Genomic DNA, 18,369 nt, shown 5'->3' on the forward strand with positions numbered 1-18,369 from the left:
CAGTAGTTGAAAATGAAAAAAGGAATATGTGGAGAGATATGAGATGTTTAGTGGAAACAAGTTTAGGAGACAGCTTGGAGCTATATTATGGAATGAGGAGGTAAGTGGTAAGGAAATAAATGCTACTTGGGAACTGACATAGAAATACATAACAATGTATTTGTTCAATGTGTGAATCGATGTGTGAATGTATACTGAAGGCCAAAAGGCTAAGCTAGGTTATGAGGGGCTTAAACAAGGTACTTTCTAGGTAGTACAAGAAGAATGACAGTGATAATCAGTTTCATGAAGAGTATAAAGAAGAAGCCAGGAGAGTGACTCAGTAAGGAAAACAAAAGTGCAGTATGAGCAGATATTGGCAAATCAGGGGAAGAAAAATCCCAGAGAGTTTTTTAGATGTGGTGTAAGTAGAAGGAAGAATGATCATGATAAGATTATGTCAATGGATGAAAATGGTAGAATGGTAACTGCAGCAGAACACATTGCTGAGGTATTCAGTGATCGATTTATAAGGTGTTTCCAGAGACCTGCCATTAGAACTGCCTGATGTCAGAATGTTCTCAATCAGAATGCTAGCTTGATGAACAAGTGGGATGCACTGTGGACTCAAGCAGTATCACCTGAAATCCACAGCTACATAAATATTCTTCAAAACCATCTGGATTTGATCTGCCCAGGAATATATGGAAGACTGCTAACAGGATCCACACAGGTCATGGTGTATGTATGCAGAGACTTACTATCAAAATGGGGAAAGATACCGAATCACCACTGCCCTTGTAGAGCCGAGACCCAAATCATTCGTCATATAGTTCAGGAAAGGAATGTGAGTTAACGGCATATCCAGATGAACTAAAGGACATTTTTGATCTATCCCCCAGAGGCGACTAATTGGATTAAAAATCTAAATGTAAAAATATGACTAAATTTTTTGCTTGATGCTTATCATATAGTGGTACCTTGGATTGCAAGTGTGTCGCGAGACGAACAAAAATTTTTAATAAATTTTAACTTGATAAACGAGCGGCGTCTTGCAATACGAGTACTGTATTACCTATACGCTTTCTCTGCCGAGAATCACGTGATCACAAGCCGCTCGGGATTGTGGGTAATCATCTTGCATGCACGGTCTCAGTCGGCATACCTCATTCGTATAGTCAACATTCGTGTCATTTGTGACCATGTGTGTGTACGTAAAGCATTTTTTTGTTTTGTGTCCAAATGTAGTGACTGTTCTTTATTAACTGTACTATGACAATGGCCCCAATGAAGAAAAGGGTTGAAAGAAGTGGCATACATAGTGTTGTGAGGCACAGTGAGGCTGTAAGTTCGGACTCAAAGGCAGCTGTGGCATTCGTTGCCGAGTTTCAGAAGCTCATGGTTTCCAAGTGTCACCTGCCGCAGCAAGTTGTTAATTGCAATGAGACAGATAGCAGTGATTCCGTTAATGACAATGAGAGTTGTCCTACCCAACACAATTAATTGTATTTACTGTAATATGTAATTGTAATGTAATTAATAAATTTGATTATTTTATGTATTTCGTATTAATCATTTTTATATGAATATTTTTGAGTTTTGGAACGAATCATCTGAGTTTCTATTATTTCTAACGGGGAAATTCGCATTGATATACGAGTGCTTTGGATTACAAGCACGTTTCCGAAACGAATTATGCTCGCAAACCAAGGTACCATGTATTTAATACCTGTATTTTATCTGCTTGTTTATGTTTTACTTCTTATTTATAAATTTATATATTGTATCTTATCTATATTCATATGAATTTTATTTCCTTTTAATCATGTGTATATGCCATGCGATAAATAAATAAGATGTTTCATCTTGATCAGGGTGGAATCATGAGAAACTTAAGTATAGAAGACATAGGAGAGGATGGCTTAATTGTGAGTGAACGGAGGTATTTGAGGAAATAAATTACCTCGATGTCAATAAGATGATAGGAATTGATGACATATTAATCAACACACATTTAAAGGGAATGTTTCAGGAAATTTGCAACAGCATTGGCATGCTCGTAATAAGTCTTACATTGCATTATGTAATTATATAATTATATTATAATAACAGTTTTCCAACAGCACAGGTTCCAAGTAAGTGGAAAGAAAATACAAGTGTTCCACTACATAAAGGTGGTGATAAGGCTGTGGCATCAAATTATATGCTGATCTGTATATCTGGAGTTGTGGTGAACATACTAGAGAGATTAGTGAGAGGCAGGATACAGAATTTTGTTGAAACCAGTAGTATTCTTTGGGGTTATCAGCATGGGTTTGTTAAGGGGAGATCATGTTTCACTAATTTACTTAAGTAATATAACAAGGTGACAAATACCTTGGACAGGGGAGATGCATATAGAGTAGTGTACTTGGATTTTGCAAAAGCTTTTGATAAGCTCCCACATGACAAACTATTAAATAAATTGAAAGAGATGGGAATGGATAACAGATGTCTGAGTTGGATCAGTGAGTGGCTGTCAGATAGGTATCAGAAAGTTGTATATGAGGGTGCAGTATCCCATAAGAGGAAGGTCACTAGTGGTATACTGCTGGGGTCAGTTTTGGGATCATTGTTGTTCAATTTGTATATTAATGATATTGGGATGGGTTTAACTAGTGGTATGTAGCTGTTTGCAAATGATGCAAAATTGGAGAGAGCAATGCAGAGAGATGTTATCTTGCAGGAGGATTTGAATAGACTGCATGAATGAGCAGGTAAGTAGAATGTTGCAGTTCAATGTTGCAAAGTTTAAGGTTTTGAAATTTGATAAGCAACAATGGTATGTAAAGTACACACTTGGTAGGTAAATATTAAAGGAGGTAGAGGAAATGAGAGATCTTGGAGTGGTGGTGGACAAGGATTTGAAATTCTTCCCAAATTTCACAAGTTGTGAAGACATCACATTGGATAATAGCAATGATGCAGAGGACCATGGCATGCAGAATAAAGAGTTATGATGCCATTATATCACAACCTCTTTATTCTCAATAATTCATATGAGGCCTGATCAAGGCCTCATATGAATTATTGTGCACAGATCTGGTCACCTGGTTTTTCTGGTGACAAGGATATGTAGGAACGGGTCCAGAGAAGATTCACAAATTGTTCAGTGATCTTTGGAATGTGGAATACGAGGACAGATTGAGAGAATGTAAATTGCAAAGCTTCGTGAATAGCAGGACGAAGGAGGATATGATTGAGACATAGTAGCTAGTCAGAGTTGTTATCAGGTTGACATGGAAAAGATTTTTCATAGAATGAGAGATGATGGTAGAACAAGAGGCCATCACTGGAAACTGTATAAAGAATGTGTGAGAAGGGAGTGAAGAGTGGTGGTGAATGGAATGCAGTGCCGGCTGGTGAAAATTTTAAGTGGAGATGCTGCATATAAAAAAAAAAATAATAATAATAATAAAAAAACACTTTTTTTTTCCTAATTAGTAACGAATTTATTAATAAATAAATTTGCATATTAAAAATTGCTTTATTAAAAATATTTCATCCTCACCATGAACAAACACCAATAATTATTATTATTATTATTACGGGTATCTCCATGGAGTCAGTAGACTCATCGCGGGAGACCCAAACTAGCAAAACAATATCTGTCATATCTCTTCTTGAATTCATTTACAGATGAAGAGCTCACAACAAAGTCAGGCAATGAATTCCACTCATTCACCACCCTCCAGGCAAAAAACCTTGTTCTGACACCTTTGTTAACCACACTCTTCTTTAATTTCCAGAGATGACCTCTTGTTCTTCCATCACTATCACACAGCTGAAACATTTCCCCTGCATCAATCCTATAAAAACCTTTTAGTAATTTGAATGTTTCTATCATATCCCCTCTTCTTCGCCTATCAACCAATCTCTGCAATCCACAAGCTCTCAATCTATCAATGTAGGGAGCATTTTTTTATATCGCTCACCAACTTGGTCACTCTTCTCTGAACCCTCTCCACAGCCTCCTCATCTCCAAGGAATCCAGGTGACCAGACCTGAGCACAGTAATCCAAATGTGGAAGTATCAATGCTTTATAAAGGGGAATAATAACCTCTTTATCTCTGGATGTCAGTGTGTTCCTCAACAACCAAGTAATCCTATGTGCAATCTTGGACACCTTAGCAATGTGTCCTCTGAACTTCATCTCCTTATCTACCAATACCCCTAAGTCCCTAGCCTCATCAATCTCTTGGAGTACCTTTCCATCGATGTAGTACACAGCTGGTAATCTTTTAATCCCAAAATGCAAGACTTTACACTTTTCCACATTGAACTGACATCCATTTTCTTTTGCCCATTTTACCAGCTTATTTAAATCCTCCTGCAAACTTTCAACATCAGCTTGATTTTTTATTGCACTACACAACTTTGCATCATCAGCAAAGCGATGGCAAGTGCAAACGAATATCAGATCACAGTGCATTTGTTTCATAATTGAAAAAATATTATTCTTTTCATATTTTCAACAGTGACACTCGTCATAATTTGTATCTATAATAAATCAATAATTATATGTTATTTTAACAAAATAAAATAAGATTTACAAAAAAAAGTTCACCACGAACACGTGCCAATAATAAACGTTTTATATCTCACAGAAATAATGAGCACAGGCATAAGATACACTGCCACTTGGGCAGTGTATCTAAAGACGTAACATGCAACGACAGCAAACGAATATCAGCGTTTGCATTTCTTTTGTGTAACGATAATTGAAAAAATATTATTCTTTTCATATTTTCAACAGTGACATTCGTCATAATTCAGCCTTGTATCTATAATAAATAAATAATTATATGTTATTTTAACATAATAAAATAAGATTTACAAAAAATAGTTCACTAGGCACACGCACCAATAATAAACGTTTCATATCTCACAGAAATAAGGCGCATAAGCTTACTAAAAATACACTGCCCCTTGAGCAGTTACAGTTGGGAATGACGTAACATGCATGACAAGAGCAAATGAATATCGGTGTTAGATCGCAGTGCATTTGTTTCGTAATCTAAAGCGTTAATCGAACAATTCCAATTATTAACTATTCAATCAATGTCAAAACATAAGCTGTAACCTTTAACATGTTGTACTGCATTTATATAATGTTGTAAGCATTGCTATTATTTATAAACACAAACAAAATTTAATTTTTTCATTTTTTCCTTGGGGTGCTGCAGTGTCGCAGTGCTTATGTATGGGCCGCCACTGGTGGAATGTATTGCTTGAGTGTGTTGTAAATGTAGACATATTGAATCATTTTAAGGAATGGTTGAGCATTGTGTGCAATAGTGTGTGCCTCTCACGATGAGTCTCTTACTCTTAGTGTGTTGTGAATGTAGACATATTGAATAATTTTAAGGAATGTTTGAGCATTGTGTGCAATAGTGTGTACCTCTCACGATGAGTCTCTTACTCCACGGAGGTTGGATGTCAATAATAATAATATCAAGATGAATACAGCAGGAATTTACTCTATCACCTCTGCTTTTAATATATATATATATATATATATATATATATATATAAAATTATAACAATCTGGAAATGACATAAGCTATTTGGTATGCAAAACCCACAAAAAAGGATGGATACACTATTATTTGTAGATGATTCCAATTGTATTAGATACATCAGAAGATGATGTACAGAGATCAGTAAAAATCATTAAATGAAATTTCATAACAATATAATATGAGAATATCTAAAGTAAAGATAAAAAATAATGGCTTTCAAAGAACAAAACCCAATAAGAAGTAAAATAGTGATAGATAATAAAATATTAGAACAAGTAGATACTTTCAGATACCTGGGATGTGATGAGCATATTTAGATGAAAAAATGTATACATTAAAATATCAAATTTTATTAAAGTAAACAGCATAATAAATAATATATTTAAGGCATTCTTGGTACAAAAATGCACCACAATCAGGCTATATAATGTTCTGTGTAAACCAGCTTTATTACACAGAAGTGAAACATGGACCATAAAAGAAAGAAGAATGAAAAAAGAATTCAAACAGCAGGAATGAAATTTCTCAGAATATACCAAGTGGGACCTTAAAACAAATGAAGAAATTTTACATTTCCTGAATATAAAAACAATTAACCACTATATAAGTAAATATAAACAAAATGGTTAGAACATCTAAATCAGATAGACAATAGCAGACAGTTAAAAATACTATACAGATATAAAATAAATGGAAAAAGAAAAATTGGAAGACCAAGAAAGTGATGATATGAGACCGAACAGGCCACTTGGCCTAAAATCCATGATACGAAGATGAGAATACAACTACTAAGAGAATTACTTAAAACAGTATGCAATCAAAGGACTCAGAGTGTTTGTTTATCAAAGTTTATGAGTGCTTGATCTAATGATAGTATCAGAGGATTTGTCCATAACCCAGGCAGCCACATTTCCTTCAGTTGAGAAGAGTAATCATGCAAAACTTGGGTAGTTGCGAAACATGTGGAATTTTCAGATCAAAAGGATAAATCAGGTAGGAGTTGAATGTTAACAAGAGCTGCAAAAAATAACGGAATTGTTATAAAGGTATATAATGAGAAAGATAATCATCAAAGGCTCATAATCAGTATGCAAATTAAAAGAAAGAAGGGTGACAAGTAAGGCAAAATTAGGTTTTGAAATGAAGTTAGTAAAGCAAGCCAAAGGAGTTCCCAGAGTGTTTTCATTGAGGTGATTAAAAGGAAGAATGATAACTTTAATGAACAAGGATGATAGATAGTGACAGAGCAGATGTAACAGCTGAGTTACTGAGTCATTCCTTTGTGAATTACACAGATAAGACAAGGACCATTGAAAGAATAGATGCAAATGAAATAGAGGTACTTAGGATATTATAGAATCATAATACAAACATAATACTACAATTAAATGAAACATAGGTCCATGTATTATGAGAATTGTAAAGGAATTGGCATCTGTGCAGGTTGTTTAATTCTCAGAGCTGGAAAAGCCCAAAGGGAATGGAAAGAAGATAAAACAGTTCTGCTTCATAAAGTCCAGTACAGAAGTAGCAGCGAGTGAAATTCAGAAATGAGAAATATTATAGAAATATAATATTCGTGGGGTGGCAGTATGATTTTGTGAACTGCTGGTTTTATTTATTATAGTTGAGCAGGATAATATGGATAATAAAAAAATGGCTACACAATGATACTGCTGGATTTATTGGCAGCATTGGAACTCTATTACATAAAATGGAGAAAATGGGAATATGAAGCCAATGATATGGTTAAGAGGGCAGCTGATGAGCAGATTAAAGAGTAGCATGTAAGGAGTAGAATTCAGGTCAGGTGACAGCAGTGCCACAGGACTTTGTACTTGGCTGCTGCTATTTAAGTTGAACATTAACTACAAAAGAATGATTTGAGGAGAAATATCAAAAAATTAAGGATGATCATAGTTAACAAAGATTATATAGAGATATTGCAAGATGATCTAAACAGATTAAGAGTATGGACAAAGGATAAAAAAATATGTGAGATAAAAAGATTACAATGCTTGGCTAATTATTGTGCTCAGCTGCTAGAAGATCATCATGTGCTTACCATTGGTAAAGGGCTCCAGAAAAGACAAGTGCTATTTTGTGATATAACTGACCATACTGCTTGCATTTTAGTATATTACTGTTTATTTTTGATAGCTTAGTGTGTCTGCATGATTATTGGTCTTGTGGATTTATCACTGACCTTTTTTTTAAATTAAAATTATGAATCTTATTATTATTATTATTTGTTAAATTCTGTTTGAGAAAAATTTGAAGAAAATTATGCTCAATCAGGATTTAACATCCACCATTTCCCCAAGGTTAAAGTGATATTCAGAAAATATACTTCTGTAGAAAAATACTGATGTAAATACTCTAATTCTAAGTTTATTTAACCTGAAGTCTAATCTGTAAATTATGTGTTAAAAGTTTCCATATATCTTGTAAAGTACAATTGGATCTAGACATGTTTCCTGTAATTTAATCCTATTAACAAGAAAGTCTGCCTTCAGCAATGCACGTGAAATGAAATGTGCAAGTCATGATTCCGACGCTAAGGTTGTCCACCAAGCGCGTCTGTGGTGCTATCTTCAGAGTACAGTTACATTTCCGACCACGAGAGTACCTTTTGGCACTAGTGGCCCATGGTACGATAGATGATTTGTTGTGTGAACTGATCCAATGAAAGTGACTGAGAGGGAAATATAAAAGTTATTACCGATCATAGAAAGGCTCCCTTGTTCCAGAACTTCTTGCCTAATGTGTCATCCCAGATGAGTCGCTAATGTCAGAAACGCGGAGTTCTCAGATAGAAACCTCATGCTACAGTACTTAGTGTTGAATCGTCTGAAACAGATTTTCAACAAAAAGACTATGTCCGAGCAGGCGAAATCCGAGATGCATCCAGAGTATTCTAGAGATATGAAACTTTGCTGACCAAGGGATCCCCATATGCCAGAACCGATGAAAGCTGTGGTTCCTGAGAAAAGGTATATACTGAGAAGCTAAAGAATTTGTTAAGGAACACTCGTACTTCTGTGAAGAGTTTCCCTGAGGAAATAATCCAGTTAGTTACTGAATTATGATGAATGTCATCTGCAAATGGTAAGAGAAATTTTGTTCCTTCTTTTTGATATCATCATGACTGGGAAGATGTGCTGCAAATTAGTACAAGGACTCAAGAAAAAAAAAGGGGGGGGATGACCTCAAGGTTTCGTTTTGTTCCATGTGAACGTGTCTAAATTCAAGAAAGAAATATATATAGGAAAAGGAAATTTGTCAGTAGACTTGATATCTTGAAAACTATGTATTACTAAGTTATATAGAGAAAAAGTGCCTTATAAATTAGAATATTAATATCCCTAAGAATTTATGTAAAGGAGGGTAAATAAGAAATGTTACTTCTTTACGAACGTGTAAAGTTGACATCAAATTAACTTGGAATGGGACATTACTGTAATTAGAATTATATGTTTTGGTAAAATGCTAAGGAATTTTTATTGCCATTAAGAATTGTATACTATAGAGCATAACTTTCCATGTGAATGGAATGAATCGTGTTAATTGCAGTAGATAATTGAAGAGCTTATTGCAAAGGTTTAGATAAAAGATCATGTTCTGACAAAATGATTGTCCTAAGGAAGGGGGAACTTAAAAATCTATGTGAAAGGGCATAAACTTTATTCTTAATGTGTTATGGATACAAAGACTGTATTATATGACCTTTATATGTTTTAATGTGATAAACTTTAAATAATTGTATTGATTCAAATTCCTTATATTTTACTTAAGTTGGCCTAGAACCAAGAAGTATTATTGGATTTAATTTGTCTTTTCTTTAATTAGTTGTGAATTTCATGTACCTTGATTTAGATTGGAATAATAAATGTTTTTTTTAACACATATTCAAATGCCTGCCTGAATTCTATTCATTGTACCTATCATAAAATATTTGAGTCTTAGCAGGAAACCTAAGTATTGAAGTTAGAGTGTATTAACCTCCGTCACTTCTGTAAGAAAGTCTAGAGATAATTAAGAGATCTTTGTCCAGTGTGAAATAGCGCTTATCAATTACTTACTCCTAGAAAATATGTCTGATAATTTCTAATCATAGAGTGGGGCGGAGACAAATATATTTCTCTATGATGACAAAAGAATATAGTAATTGATGAGAACCTGTAGAGTAATAGTTAAAATTAATGATTGTTATTTTACTAAATTCTGATAAGTCTACCCTCACACTTATAAGTTTTGACTGCAACTTATGTCTTTAAGTCTAACGAACGGTTGGAGAATTTAAAAACTAAGAAAAGTAAGCTAAATTAAAAGGGTTTAAGAGAAATTATTGACAGAATTATAAAATTAGATAAAGAAATAACCTGACAAGAATTAGAAAGATAAAAAAAAAAAATGTTTAACATATTACATAACACCTCCAGGGAGTCCAATGACTCATTGAGGGAGGGAACCAACTCTATAACCTCTCAGTTTACCGCAAACCTCCCAATACAGGACGTTATTTACATTTCACTTCCTGCCACCACATTTCCCAGAAACTTAGTATTGTACACATGTTGAAGAACCATGCCTCCCTCCTTACAACAGATCAACAAGACCTCCAGGAAGAACTATCCCTGATATCCACCAACCTTACCATGAATGGATTTCCTCGAAGACTCGTCCACAAGATACTTTTCTCTGAACCCCGACAAAGACAACAAGATGATATACGTTATATTTCTACCATCGTCATTCCATACTTAGGGACAGTTTCCAATAAGATTGCTAGACTCCTCAGACCCCATAAAATAAGAGTGGCCTTTAAACAAACAGAAACGATTAGACAACTCTTAAGATCTCCAAAAGATAGCCATCCTTTCTACAAATATGCTGGAGTTTATAACATACCCTGCTCTTGCGGCTTGAATTACATCGGCCAAACTTCAAGGAGCCTTGAAAAGAAAACATAGGTGACGTCAGTAATAACAGAGAAGAAAAATCGGGGTTAGCTTTTCATTTCTCAAGAACGAACCATACCATAGAGTGGGATAGAAGCACAATTCCTTACATGGAGGAGGACTTCCGCTCCCGAATTTTTAAGGAGGCCACAACAGTTGCCCACTGTATACAAAACCTTAACAGGAACCAAGGACTAATCTTGCCCATGATCTGGAAGACCCTTATCAGAACCTTCAAGTCGCCAGAACTGAATTATAGTGCCAACTATAGAACGTTCCTAAATAACAACAAGTGATATCATGCACGCTCTATGCATGTATTGTACGCACTCTCTGTTCTTTATTTAATATAATTGGAATCGGTTGATTGTAGTTTGTAACAGTTTTTTTACTTTTTAGTGCCTTACATCAGTTATGTACCCTGAAGATGCCAACAGCCTTAGTTGGTGAAACTAGTTGGTATAACATAGTTGTTTATTATATGCACTTGATCAATATAATCCCATTGAAAGAGTTTCCAAATTCCATTTATGATGTAGATTTTTCAAAAATGGTTTGATGTCATGAGTGCAACAGTTATGCATGGTGAAATATGAAGGATGTGTTTGTGGAGAGACTGAACAGGAGATGAGAGAAGGTATGGGTTGTAGGAAGTGCAATGTTTATTAGACTAAGAGTTAATGAATGCAAAACAGAGACTGAAGGAATGAAAGTTAGTGTAAATGAAAGCATTGGAACAAAAGTTAATGAGACTGAGAGAGTGAAAGAATGCAAAAAGGAAGAAGTGAAAGTAAGTGATATGGGAGCAAAAGGAAGTATGAATGATGAATCAGAAGTAAGGTGCAGTAGAACATGAGTTAGTGAGACCACGAGAACAAGAGAATGAAACTACCGCAATGAAAGATTTGAAGAGTTATTCAAAATGAAAAATTAAATAAAGAAAATGTGGAGTGATATTAGGTGTTCGGTAGAAACAAATGGAAAAGTACAAAATAACAGAATGAAAGAAAAAAAAACAGAAAAAGAGGTGACGATTGATTTGAAAATGGCAGCGTATGGTGATTCTATTATTAGAGGATTAGTTAATGATTGGAAAAGATGGTCAGTGTGTTGCCAAGGTATGATAATGATGAGTTGAGATAAAGAGCCAGAATCATGAACAGTATGCTGGCAGAGCTATGTGAGGAGAAGAGTGTGCAGTTTATTTATGTATGGCATGTATTTGAGGGAAAAATGAAATTACACAGACACAATTATACAGATGTTCATGCGTTCCAAAGGCATTTAAATGCCTTTGGAGTGCATGAACTGGAGAAACTGTTGTTTGATGGAAGTACAATATGTGATGCAAGCAAAAAATCAGAATTAAGAGGAGAAGTGAAAGATTCGGGAAGTAGCATGAAAGAAACTAAAGCGCTTCACAATGGAAACAGTAGTAGTGTAAGAGATGAAGAGAGAATGGGAATACAAAAGTAAAGGAAAATGGAAGAGCAGGTGTGGACAGGGAGACATGACATAAGGAGAATGGAAGTAGTAGTGAATGTACTGTATGTATGTATGTATGTTTGTATGAGGATAATCAGCATAGAAATTGAATAGATCAGGATGTGAGTGAGGTAGTTGAGACTGAGCAGATATATGTGATAAGCATTGATAAAGGTGATTGGGCAAGTGAGGTGGTAGAATTCAGCCAATAAGTGGCTTGGGTAGGACTGGTTATAGACCTAAAAGTGTACTGCTGTGTTCATTTACATATGTCAGGTGTATCAAAAATAAGAGAGATCAAATGGTTTCAATAATTGAGTTTATTTACCCCAAAATTATTTGAATAAGTGAAACATGGTTGAATGAAGATGATATCCTAATGGAAACAGAAATGGAAGAGTACAATGTTTTTGGAGGATAGAAAGGACAAGAAGAAAGGGGAATGCTACTGATGATAGCAAGGAATGCCCACATAAAGTAGATATGAAAGAGTGAAACAATGGCAATGGTTTTGAGGCAGTGAAGTAGAAGTTGGCAGGAAGAGATATTTAGTTGGATGTTGCTATAGGCCAGAGAATGTGGGGAGTAGTGATGAAGAAATGTATAAGCAACTTGGGTTAGTGAACTAGAGAAGAGTGATTATTATTTGTGATTTTAATTATGGTAGTGTAGACTGGAATGAAGAGATAGCATTTGGGAATAAGGAAAATGAATTTCTTGAAAGACACTATCTCAGAAAGTAATCAAACAAGGGCATGCAAGGATAGAGAGTTTTAGATCTGATCATTTTATCAGAGGATGTGATTGTGAGTGGGACTTTGCACTTCTCTCCAGTTGGTGAGAGTAATGAAGAAGTGATCACCTGGGTTGTGGCTAGCCATGTGAAGATTTCTGAGGAAAGGATGCACACTCAATGGACAAAACATTAGAAATACCTGCCTAATAGCATGAATAACAGCCTGAGGCATTGACTCCACCAGATGACAGAGGATTGCTGGAACTAATTCCAGCCATGCCTGTTGCAGCATTGTCTACAACTGCACCTTAGATGTCGGTCCCAGATACATGGATCTGATGTCTTGCTCTACGGAATCCCAGACAGACTTAAATCCAGGGACCATGGAGGCCACTGGATGGTCCCAAACTAAGATAAGTGTTCTTTGAGCCATGTCTGGTTGTAGCCTAGCACATTGTCCTGTTGATGCAGACCATCAGCTGCAGGATGTGCAAAACAACGAGAAAGTGTATAAGTGATCAGCCAACACATTCAGATAGCTAGCTGCATTTAAAGACCTCTTCAGACACACTAAGAGACCTAAATTGTCACATTAGAAGGCTTCCCAAACCATCCCAGAGCCACCGCCACCACCACCACCTGCATTGAACAGAGCTGTCCTGGCACGATGGGGACCATGGTATCATGGTGTCAATACCATACCCGCACCCTCCCTTCAGCTCAGTACAATTGATAATGGGGAGTGCATCAGACCACACAACTCTGGTCTACTCTGCAGATGTCCAGTTTGATGGTACCGACATCAGGCAAGGTGCAATGCCTGATGATGAGCTATCAATAATGGTACTTGATTAGGGCACCAGCTCTTGTAGACCATGGTAAACCATACCATTTGCTTGCTGCTTGGACCTCCAACATAACTAAATGTGATTTGTGCCACTGTTGCCCTGAGGATGGTCTGTACAAGTCTGGACAGGTCTACGTCGACCTCAGTCATCAATGGCATTTGGTTGGCCAACATTTGCTGGCTGGGCACTGGTATGCCTGTTGATGGTATACTCGCAGCAGACCCCCTTGATACAGTTGCCCTCGAGAACCCATAGGGTTCTTAGCACTTGGGCGATAGAATGATTCATCTGTCTTGCACTGATAATACGAGGGATGTCCAGAAAGTAAGTTCCATGTTTAAATATTTTCACTGCAGAGCTACGATCACAATGGTGCGCATGCATGCTGAGTTTGTTGATTCATTAGCAAGACGTTGGTGCCATTTTCAGACATTCTCGCAGTGTGCACGCTTCTTGGTGTATGTTTATAATGTCTAAGAAAATGGAATCACCTCCACATGTAAAATCGAATCATTCGCTGCATGTGAAATTAGGTCAGTTATCCATTTCTTGAATGAGAGGAACGTTAAAGCAGCTGAAATTATCGGCAAATTATTCAGGTTTATGGAGAACATGAGGATGGCGATGCTGAGCAGACTTGTCACCGGGGGCAAGACTTAGGTGTCACATGCAAGCCCTGAATCTAAAGAACAGTCCATGGAGCAGAGGCACACCTCATCACCAGGCAAGATGAAATTGAAGACAACAGTTTCCACTCGGAAAATCATGTACACTGTGTTTTGGGACAGACAAGTAATTTTGCTGGTAGACTTCTTGAGTCAAGGCTCCACAATCAATACAAGTATGTACTGCCAAACCCTTAAGAAATTGCGTCGTGCGATCCAGGCATGCTTACCAGAGGCGTTGTTTTGATTCAATATAATGCCTGTCCAAACACGGTCAGCGTAACACAACTTCTCGCCACCTTCAGCTGGGAACAATTCCATCATCCCCTATATAGTCCTGACCTCGCACCAAGCAACTTTGACCTGTTCAAACATCTGAAATCTTTCCTTGGTGGCTGGCGATTTCAAGACAAGGTGAGATCAGAGAAGCAGTCAATACATGGTTTACGTCCCAGGCATCAATCTTCTACAACGAAGGTATACAACTCTTGGTGCCCCATTATGATAAGTGCCTGAACAATTGCGGAAATTATGTAGAAAAGTAGTGAAAGATGTCTACTTTAATTTTCAATAAAGTTTTTTTTGCAAGTATATTTTTGTTTCTCTGACAGCCCATCGGAACTTACTTTTTGGATGTCCCTCGTACATCTACTATCAAAGTTGCTAAGATTGCTACATTTACCCATGTTAGTCAATTGCAATACACTGTTGGGAAACCCCAATACCAACCTATTTATTGTTTGCATTCAGTTTGGGCACATTCTATTCTGCACAGGGAATGTCAGAATCAACTTCCCATCACCCTATCTCTAATGTTTTGTCCAAGTACATGACTAGTGAGTATGGCAAACTTAGGAGACAGCTTAGAACTATAGCACGGAATGAGGAGTTGAGCAGTTAAGAAATAAATGTTGCTCGGGAACTGACAAAGAAATACATAATAGCATCAATGTGTGAATATATTCTGAAGGTCAAAAGACTGAATAAGGTAGATGTAAAATGGATGAATGAGGGGATTAAGCATGGAATCTGGAAGAAGAAGATACTGTACTTTGGAGGCAGCACAAGATGAATAATGGTAATAATCAGTTGAATGAAGAGTAGACCAGGAGAGCAACTTAATTGGGAAGGAAAATAAAAGTACAAGAGAAACAGAAATTAGCAAATCAGGACAAGAAAACCATAGAGAATGAAATGAGAGAAGGCTTAATGATGAGTAAGCAATACATATATGATGAGTTAAGTTAGATTTCAATTAAACAACAGGACTTGATGACATATAGGAACATTTCCTTAAGAAATGTGGTGGGAACAAGAGTACTGCAATAGCACAAGTCCCAAAGGAGGGAAGAAAGGTAAAACTGTCCCACTTCACAAAGGTAATAGGAAAGGTAATGGCTGTGGGAAAGGTGTCCATGGAATGGAGGGAAGGTAAGATAGTGCCATTGCATAAGGGCAGTTGCAGACTGGAAGTGTCTAATTATAGGTCAGTTTGTGTGTCATCAGTAGTTAGTAAGATCTTGGAGAAAGTAGTGAGGGACCATATACAGCATTGGGCAGATGAGGGTAATGTTATCAGTAAGAGTCAACATGGATTTGTGAAGGGGCGCTCTTGTTTTAGCAATATGATAGCCTTTTATGATAAAGTTACAAGAGCATTAGATGAGGGAAAGGCATACACTGCCATTTTCCCAGACTTAGCAAAGGCATTTGACAGGGTGCCACATGATAAGCTGATATTCAAGTTGCAGCACATGGGTCTGGATGTTAGATTGGTCAACTGGATTCAGGATTGGCTATCCGATAGGTATCAGAGAGTTGTGTATGGTGGAGCAATATCAAAGAGGCAGAAGGTTACAAGTGGGGTTCCACAGGGCTCAGTACTGCGACCTATATTGTTTAATCTCTATATCAATGACATTGTCCGTGGATTGCAAAGGGATATTCGGTTGTTAGCGGATGATGTGAAGCTGGGAAAGGGTTATTAGTAATAGTGCAGATGTGATAGCCCTGAAAGAGGATTTGATAAGCTAGATAGATAGGCAAATGAATAGGGATGTCGGTTTAATGCAGCAAAATGTAAGGTCTTGAGGTTTGGGACACATCTATGGGACACTGCATACTCTATGGGAGAAGTTAAACTGGAGGAAGTAGGGGAGACAAGAGATCTGGGGTTGATGATTGATAGAAACCTGAAATTTAGGGGACATGTTGCAAAGGTGGTGAAGGTAACACAGAGGATTGCTGCAATAACGAGAAGGACACTGACAGAGATAAAATGGTTATCATTCCATTGTATAAGACCCTGATCAGACCACACTTAGACTATTGTTCTCAGATCTGGTCCCCAGGATTTGAAGGGGATAAATTAACTGTGGAAAGGGTACAAAGGAGGATAACAAAGATGGTGTCGGGACTGTACAATGTTAGTTATGAGGATCAGCTGAGGGAGTGTGGACTGCAGAGTTTGGTGGATAGAAGAAGGAGAGGTGATATGATTGAAACTTTTAAACTGTTGAGACGTGGTTACAGGGTTGACACTGGGGAATTCTTTCGCTTGGTTGAACAGCAGGAAGGAGTCATGACAAGGGGCCATCCCTGGAAGTTACGAAAGGAAACTGTGAGCAAGAGGGTGAGGAGTGGTTTCTTTGCATGGAGGGTGGTTGAACCATGGAATGCATTGCCTGATGGAGTGGTCAGAGCAAGAACGGTCAATGCATTTAAGGAGTGGTATGATAGTCTTTGTGTTTCCTAGGAGGGACCTCCCGCGATGAGTCTTTACTCCATGGAGGCCTGAATAATAATAATAATAATAATAATAATGATAAGGCTAAGGCAACACACTATAGGCCGATCTGTATCTGGAGTTGTAGTAAAGATAATGAAGAGGTTTGGTGAGATATAGGATACAAAAGTGGGTCAATGGCAGTGGTATTCTTTGTGCTTGTCAGCATGGGTTTGTTAAAGAGAGATTGTGTTTTACCAACTTGCTTATGTTCTATAACAAGGTGATGAATGTATTGAACAAAGGAGTTGCATATACAGTGGTGTATTTAGATTTTGCAAAGGCTTTTGATAGATTGCCACACCACAAGTTGGTAATTAAACTCAAGCAGATGGAATTAGATGACAGACTAGCGAGTTGGATAGGTGACTAACTAGTAAATAAGTATCAGTAAGTTGTGTATGGGGAGGGCTATCTGAAAAGAGGAAAATCACTGGTGGTTTGTGTGCCACAGGCATTTGTTTAGGGACCACTGTTATTTAATTTGTATATTAATGATACTGGGATGGGTTTAACTGGTGATATACTCCCCAGATGATGTAAACTGGGGAGAGAGTGATGAAGAATTAAGCAGATGTGGCATTACAGGAGGACTTGAGATTGTATGAGTAGGCAACAGTATGAACAGTCAATTCAATTCAATGTTGCAAAGTGAAGTTCTGAAATTTGGTAGGCAACAATGGGAAGCAAAGTATACACTTTGAAATTTTGGAGGAAGTTGAGATAAGAGACGTTGGAGTGGTGGTGGACAAAGATCTGGATCTGAAATTCAGAGGTGACATTCCACATCAGATTATGGCAATGATGCAGAGGGCCTTAATTTGTAGATATAAATAATTTCTGGTTCCATTGTATAAGGCCTTAATCAGGCCTTACATGGATTGTTTGTGCACAGATTTGGTCCCCTGGTTTTCTTGGCGATGAGGTTAAATTGAAGAGAGTCCAGAGAAGACTGACTACATTCATAATTGGTCTTTAGGATATGACGACAGCATGTAGGGAATGTAGTTTGCAAAGCCTTGTGAATAGGAGGAAGAGAGGGGATATTTATTACCAGGCTAATATGGAAGAAATTTTTCATAGAATGGGAGAAGGGAGTATCATATTTACTTGAATATAACTCACTCCAGCATATATCTTGAACCCCTGATTTTATTTTACGAAAAAAGAAATTATAAAGTTTCACATATACTTCGCACACAAAAAAGTTTATTAAGAAAGTGAATGTTGTTTTGGCAGTTTCAGATATTTTTGAATTCGGTTGAAGAGAATCAGCATTTCATCTCAACAATCATCGGGCTTGCCTTTGTCATTGGCTTGCATAATCATTTGTTAATACTGCACCAAT

At 36.9% G+C, this 18,369-nt stretch overlaps 1 protein-coding gene across 2 annotated transcripts in view; it reads right to left on the minus strand.

Annotated features, from left to right (window-relative positions):
* LOC150104694 (N-acetylated-alpha-linked acidic dipeptidase 2-like) overlaps positions 1-18,369 on the minus strand; it is a 346,412-nt gene that overhangs the window by 93,666 nt on the left and 234,377 nt on the right. The window lies entirely within an intron of this gene.

This window comes from Typopeltis vanoorti, chromosome 7, assembly GCF_054136105.1.
Source record: "Typopeltis vanoorti isolate ZY-2024b chromosome 7, IOZ_Tvanoo_1.0, whole genome shotgun sequence".
NCBI lineage: Eukaryota > Metazoa > Arthropoda > Arachnida > Uropygi > Thelyphonidae > Typopeltis > Typopeltis vanoorti.